Here is an 8,108-nt window from a genome sequence, read left to right as displayed (position 1 = left end):
TCCATGGTGATGGGAGTGTGAGGCTGAGACAGAATTCTCCATAAACATTTACAATCTTTATAATTCATTGATCATTCTTTATAACCATTATAATCAGTTAAGAACGTTTACAATCTTTTATAATGCTTCATAATTCTTTCTCATCTATTATGACCCTGTATAACATTTATACTTCTTTATTTTTTAGATTTAGAACATTACAGCGCAGTACAGGCCCTTCGGCCCTCGATGTTGCGCCGACCTGTGAAACCATCTGACCTACCCTATTCCATTTTCATCCATATGTCTATCCAATGACCACTTAAATGCCCTTAAAGTTGGCGAATCTACTACTGCTGCAGGCAGTGCGTTCCACGCGCTTACTACTCTCTGAGTAAAGAAACTACCTCTCACATCTGTCCTATCTCTATCACCCCTCAACTTGAAGCTATGTCCCCTCGTGTTTGCCATCACCATCCGAGGAAAAAGACGCTCGCTATCCACCCTATCTAACCCTCTGATTATCTTATATGTCTCTATTAAGTCACCTCTCCTCCTCCTTCTCTCCAACGAAAACAATCTCAAGTCCCTCAGCCTTTCCTCGTAAGACCTTCCCTCCATACCAGGTCTTATCATGTCTTATAATCATTTTGACCCTTTGTAATTCTTTGACACAAATACTTTACTGTGCTTATTGCCCTTCATTATCATGCTTTACCAAACATTATCATGTTTCATCACTCTTTACAAAACACTTTGCTTCTTTATAACACTTTATAATGCTTCATAAAACTATCAGATAAATGACAGAACTGCATGTCACTTAAAATGGTCACATTTCATATCATCTATAAAGATCGCACTGCATATCACCTAACGTGGCTGCACTGCATATTTTATTTAAAATGGCCTCAGAGTATATCACTTAAAATAGTCGCACTGCATGTAACTTTAAATGGCCGCAGTGCATATAAAATAAAATATGTGCAGAGCATAGCACATGAAATGGATACATTGCATATCACTGAAAAAGTTTGCACTGCATGTCACTTAATATCGTCGCACTTCATATTACTTAATATGGCCTCAGTGCATGTCAGTTAAAATTTCTGCAGTGCATGTCATTTCAAATGGTCACACAACATATCCAACATATCACATAAAACAGACAAAGTTCATTTCACTTAAAATGGTTGTTCTGCGTGTCAGTTGGAATGGCCGCGATGCATGTGACTAAAATGGCCGCACTGAATATCACTTCAAATGGTACGACTGCATATCACACACAATGGTTATACTGCATGTCACTTGAAATTACCCCACTGCATATCAGTAATATGTCGACAGTGCATGTCTCTTAAAATGTTCACACTGCAAATAACCTAAACTGGCCACATTGCATATCACCTAGTATGGCTACACTGTGTGCCACTCAAAACGGTTGCATGACATATTACTTAAAATGGTCACACTGTATATCAATTAATATGGCGACAGTGCATGTCAGCTAAAATTTCTGCAATGCATCTCACTTAAAATGGACACACAGCATATCACATTAAACGGGCAAAGTGCTTGTCTATTAAAATTTCTTCTGCACATTTCACATAAAATTATAGCAATGCATGTCGCTTAAAAGGGCCACTGTGCATGCCACTTAAAATGGCCACAGTGCATGTCACTTAAAATTGTCGCACTGCATGACAGTTAAAATGACCACAGAGCATGTCACGTCAAATGGCCCTGGTGCCTGTCATTTGAAATTCTCTCCCTGCACATCATGTAAACTGGCCGCCCAACAGATCACATAGAATGGCCACACTTCAAATAATAGCCTAGCACATCATCTAAAATTGTCACACTGCATGTCACCTAAAGTGATCGCACTGCATATCAATTAAAATGGTCGCATTGCATATCGCTTAAAGTGGCCACAGTGCATGTTTATTTAAGTGGCGACAAAGCATAGCAGATAACATGGCCCCTCTGCACATCATTTACAATGGTCGCACTGCATGTCACTTAAAATGACTGCAGTACAAATAACATCAAATGGCTGCATAGCATATCACTTAAACGCTACACTGTATATCACTTAAAGTGGTTGCATTGCACACCATTTAACATTGTCACACTGTATATCAGTTAAAATGGTCGCAATACATGGCACTTAAAGTAACTGCAGGGCATGTCACTTAAGATGTTCACACTCCACATCCCTAAAAATGACCACCATACATATCACTGAAAATTGTCGCATTGCATATTAATTATATCTTTTGCAGTGCATGTCACTGAAAATAATCGCGTTGCACATCTTTTAAAATTCTTGCACTGAATGTCACCTCAAAGGGTTGCACTGCTCATCACTTAATATGGCCACAGTGCATGTCACCTGAAATTTCCACAATACCTGTCACTTAAAATGTTCGCCCTGCATATCACGTAAAACAGACAATGTGCATGTTACTTAAAATTTCTTCAGTACGTTTCACTTAAAATGGTAACGCTGCATCCAAATAAAATGGCCTCACAGCATATCTTTTAAAATGGCCAGAATACTTGCCAATTAAAATCGTCACACTACATGTCAGATAAAATGGCTGCAGTACATATCACTTACAATGGTTGCACTGCATGTCACTTAAAGTGGCTATATTGCATGTCACTGAATGTTCACGCTGCATATCACCTAAATGGCCACACAACGTTTCACTTAATATGGCCGAACTACATGTCTGCTAAATTGATCACGCTGCATATCACTTCAAATGGTCGCATTGCATATCCGGTAACATGGCTGCAGTTGCATTTCCCTTAAAATGGTCGTAGTGTACAGCACTTTAAGTGGCTGCAGTGCATGGCACTTAGAATGTACGTATTGCATAACGCATGAGATGGCTTCGCTGAATATCACTTAAAATGGCCACATTGCATGCCATTTAAAGAAGGATCCGGTAGCCCCTGTATCCCTAAGTACGGACTTAATTGCCTCACTCAAGGGTATAGGGTCACTTTTTGTTTGGACACAAAATCCTGGTAACTCTCAGGGATTTTGCTAAATTTTCCCACATTCTCAACGTTATGTTTACTGGTCCTTACTGCAGCAGTTAAACCCACAGCTTGGTCTGCTGTGCTTGCTATCAGGGCCCCTTTTCCTGCACTGGTCTGGTGGACCCTGACTAATCCAAGAGTTTTCCCTGCAACTTCCAACAGTAAGCTCGAAGTTGGCATGCCTTGTTGCAATGGAAAAACGCAGGTTTTCGGTAGTCACTCCTCTTCTCAGCACCTTCCTTTTTGGCCTGCGGAGGGCCCCGTGGTTTTCCAACTTTCCCATCTGGCCCATGGATCCTCGTATCAACCTCCCACATTTTATCTTTTTCTGTCATGTGGACGTGATTAGGGCAGGATTTCCCTTGGGACAAGGGCTTGTGAATAAGATGATAATCATCAGTCAGGAGTGCTGCTTGCCTGGGTCTTGTAACCTTTAGTTCCCCCACGTGGCTTTTTATGGAAAGCAGACGAGAGTTTCTCTGAGATTTCATCGGTGGAACCTATTTTAATCTCCTGCATCCATCAGCAAAATGCGAGTTGTTTCGTCCTTTCAAATCCAATGTAAGTTTGTTCTGTTAGCTTTAACGGAGTTCAGAATTGTTGGTGGTGCGCCTGATGTACTCAGGATAACATTTTTGGTCATCTCATAGTCTCGTCACACAATAAGGAATAAATATCATGGGCTTCTCCTGTCTATTTGCTTTGCAGTAGCAGAGTCCATCCCTGTGTTGGACAGTTCAACTGTTCTGCAAACTTTTCAGAAGAGAAGAAAAATGCTTCCTCATCCGCATTGTATGTCGGTATGACTTGGGAGAACTTTAAGGGCTCAGCACCCGGCCCGTCGCTAATGTTGGCTTGACTGGGTAAACTGGGTTTTCCCCTCGTTAGTTCGAGCTGTATTAGCTCCCTTTGGAAAGCTCTTCATTTTTGCCTTTGCTGAAAATCTCTTCCCTCCTGTTCTTTCTGGAACTACCTCCCTCTCCTCATTGTCCTTCTGGAATTCTTTCTCTCATTACTTAGCTTTTATTTTTTGAATTCCAGTTCTTATCTCCGCTGTTCCAGCTGTATCTTAGCTAATGTTATGCTGTCAGTTTCAGATTCTCTGCCTGTCTAAGGTTCTTCAGTGTCAATTTTAAGGTTGGTCACAAATTTTAGGATTTCGGGTTTCCTAGTTTATCTCCACGTGTCCAGCAAGATTCCTTAGCTGTTCAATTGATAGGGATTTTAAACTTTCCCAAATTACTTCACTCTCTTCAAGGAAGTTACTGGCCTCGAATGTGAAAATTTTAGTACTCTAGCACTGAAAACCACAAGAAAAACGATATTGAAATTTTAAATTATTGCTCGAGATCAAGCTGATTTCCTGCTTCCAATGTCTCGTCTGCCTTTGGAATTGATCCCAGATGTAAGCCTTTAAATTTCTGCTGCGGTCAGGTGGGAAGATGTCGAAGGTCTCCCCTCTTAACCCTCTCCTTGTTGGAGCACAGCTTGGTTTATTTAATTTTTAAAGTGGATGTATTTGCCAATTTGGTGGGTACTGAATTATCTGTGTGCTGTGATCACAAAGGGAACCAATCGGACAGGTTCCTTGAGTTAACAAAACAAGTGGTTAGCTTTATTGCATTTAAACCGATCTAAGGAAAAAAAAGTAAACTATACTCTATCTTTCACAACCACGCAAACATCCGAAGTTCGCACACACAAATAGGTTGCAGAGTGGAGAATGGACGATTGGTCGATTTAGAGTCCATATAAAAAATGTGGTACACAGTCTTTGGAGTTTGGAGACAGAGAGAGAGTGAGAGAAGGTTTAGAGCATTTGGATGGGAGGAGAGTGTGTACTTGTAACATGACAGTCACCCAGTGATTCAGGCATTTGGCCAGCAATGTATATTTTCTTGTCAACGAGAATAGGCTGTTCTTTTAAACCTCCTGGGTTTTGCTGGACAGGCAGGCATTTTGTCTGGCAGTTCTTTTAAATCTCCCGGGTTTTGCTGGACAGGCAGGCATTATGTCTCCAAATCACAGGCCTTTGAATGTTGGATACCGTGTTACAATGTAGGTTGCGATCTTAAGCTGCCAGCAACGTTATCTTATCTGTTCTTTCTTTTGATTTCTTGAATAAAACATATAAATTCAGTTCTCTAACCGCTGAATGCAAAGAATATCATACAATATTGAAGGTGGGTGTGACACTGGGGATAGAAATAAGTCTTTGCAACGTTTGCTCCTCCATATCATTCTGTTTGGAATCCCTCATTCCTGGTCAAATTCTAGTAAAACTGTAAATGTTAGAATTGTAACTGTCTGTTATTTAATCCCGCCCCTCTCTGTTCCATCTCAGTCCTTTCTTCTTGTTCTTCGTCCCCCTTCTCCTCTTTCAGTTGCTCAAAGGCAGTTACATTTTTAACTTTTGCCAGTTCAGATGAAGATTCACAGACCTGAAACGTAACTGTGTTTCTCCTGACACAGATGCTGCCGGAACTGCTGAATAATTTTGGCATTTTCTGTTCTCATCCCTAAGTTATGGAATTCCCTCCCTAAACACTAAATAGAGTAAGTTGCACAGAGTCCAGTTTTAGGGAGTGCTGCTTATACAAAGTACCAAATAGAGTTAAGTTAATGAGTGCCTGGATTGAAAGAGATCCAAGAGTTGATGGCTTTCAAAAATGTAGTTATTTTTTGCATTTAACACTTCACATGATTTTAATATAAACTTGTAATTCCTTCCATAGTTTATTTATTTCAAGATACAGCACTGAAACAGGCCCTTCATCCCACCATGTCTGTGCCAACCAACAACCATCCTTTTATACTGACCCTACTGTAATCCCATACTCCCTACTTACACTCGGAGCAATTTACAATGGTCAATTTAGCTATCACCTGCAAGTCTTTGGCTGTGGGAGGAAACTGGAGCACCCATGTAAAACCCACGTGGTCACAGGGAAAACTTGCAAACTCTGCATAGGCAGTACCCAGAATTGAACCCGTGTCCCTGGAGCTGTGAGGCTGCGGTACTCGCCGCTGTGCAGCTGCTTGTGACAGCGGAATAATTAATTGATGCTGATGGCATAGGAGGGTCAGTGTCAGCTTGGATTTAAAATAATGGCAGAATGACAGAAAACAGTAAGTTGTGGTAAATAGTTGTTTATCAGACTGGAGGAAGGTATTCCACAAGTCTCAGTGCTTGGGACCATTTTTTTCTGATATGTATAAATGGTTTGGAAATTATAAAACAAAGTAAAATTTCAAAATATTTCCGAACTTAGAGGCGGACCAGACAGTGAAGAGGATACCAATCGATGCAACAGGAAATAGATGGACCAGCGGAATAGGCAGACAAGAAACAGATAGAATTCAATGCAAACAAGTACGAGGAGATGCATTTTGTCAGAAGTGATAGGGAGAGGTAGTATGTACTTAATAGCACAGTTAGAAAGTGTGTGCAGGGACAGAGAGACATGGGGTACATGTGCATAGATCCTTGAAGGTTGCAGGATATATTGAGAGAGTCGGTAGTAAATCATAAGGGATCTTGAACTTCACAAGTAGGTGTAGTGAGCACAGAAGAAGTTTAAGTTATGCTGAACTTTTATAAATCTCCAGCTAGGCCTCGATTGGAACATTGTGTCCAGTTGTGTTCAACACACTTTAGAAAGTATGTGACGATCAGTCACAGGGTGGAGAGGAGATTTACAAGAATTGCTCTCGGGTTGGAAGATATTAACTGCAAGGTTAGTCTGGAAAAACCTGGATTGTTTTCCTTGGAGCAAAGGAGATTGAGGGGAGATTTGATTGAGGTATACAAGATGATGACATGTTTGGATAAGGTAGGCTGGAAAAGATGGCCCATAAGCTATAGGCACAGGACTAGAGGTAAGATATTGGGCAAGAGATACAGGGGGATGTGAGGAACAACTCTTTTTTTAAACAGCAAGAGCTAATGGCCTGAAATCACTGCCGACAAGGGTGGTGGAAGCAAAGATGGTGAATGATTTCAAAAGGATATTGGATGAACACTAGAGGGAAATATACTTGCAGGAATACAAAACAGAGCTGGAGAATGTGACTGACTGGATTTATCTGCAAAGAGCTAGGATGGACTCGATGGGCCGAATGATCTCATTCTGTGCCGAAATGACTCTCACTCTATGACTCTCTGGCAGGGCAATATTATTAACATTGCTTTCCGATACTGAGAAAGTTCATAATGGTCTGGACAGGATCACCCTGTTGAACTTCGTCATGTAAGTGAAATGTTTGATGCCCTAGAACGTGGTTAACAAATTTCCTTCACAAACAGAGTAAATCAGTTCAGCCCCACACCCAATTCGGGAGTCATTCACAACGGGGAGTATTTCTCCTGGTTTTCTCTCCATAGGACAGCAACCAAGCTTGTCTCTGTGTCCCCCACCTACATGTGGAAAGTCTTGTCATAGTTAGGTGAGAGAAGACACGTTGCCCGGGCGACAGCGTTCTTCAGTTGTGTTATTGATTCCGTGCCGTCTTCAGTTGAATCTGGTTAAACCTGGTTATCATCACCATTAGGTAGTTCATAAAGAGGAGCCGCAGCCTCTGCAAGTCGAGAGGTGAGGTTCCGCTGATACCCCACCAGCCTGAGGATAGCTCACAGGGCAGTCTTTGAGATGGACAGGGGTAGACACTGGATGGGGGTCCATTGATAACCCACCAGCCTGAGGATAGGACACAGGGCAGTCTTTGAGATGGACAGGGGTAGACACTGGATTGTCTCGACATGATGTTGCTGTGGGCTGATGCTGCGTGAACCAATCTGGGCACCTAGAAAGGTGATACGATCTTGCACCAGCTGGGCCTTAGGTGGATGGTCTTTTAGTCCAGCTCCCAAAGTAGCTGCAGTAGTTCCTGTAAAAGGGTTAACTGTGTGGACACGGTATGTGGTGATGAGGAGGAGATCATTGACATATTCCTGCAAGCAAGAAGGCTGTAAAAAGCTCATAACGGCCCGGCATTACGTTGGTAGATAATTGTGGGGTCATTGTGGAATCCTAGTGGCAGATATGTCCAGGAGTAACTCAGGTCCTCATACGTGA

Source organism: Heterodontus francisci, unplaced genomic scaffold (assembly GCF_036365525.1).
Source record: "Heterodontus francisci isolate sHetFra1 unplaced genomic scaffold, sHetFra1.hap1 HAP1_SCAFFOLD_216, whole genome shotgun sequence".
NCBI classification, from domain to species: Eukaryota; Metazoa; Chordata; class Chondrichthyes; order Heterodontiformes; family Heterodontidae; genus Heterodontus; species Heterodontus francisci.
The sequence above is the reverse complement of the archived record's forward strand: the minus strand, read 5'-3'. Positions refer to the sequence as shown.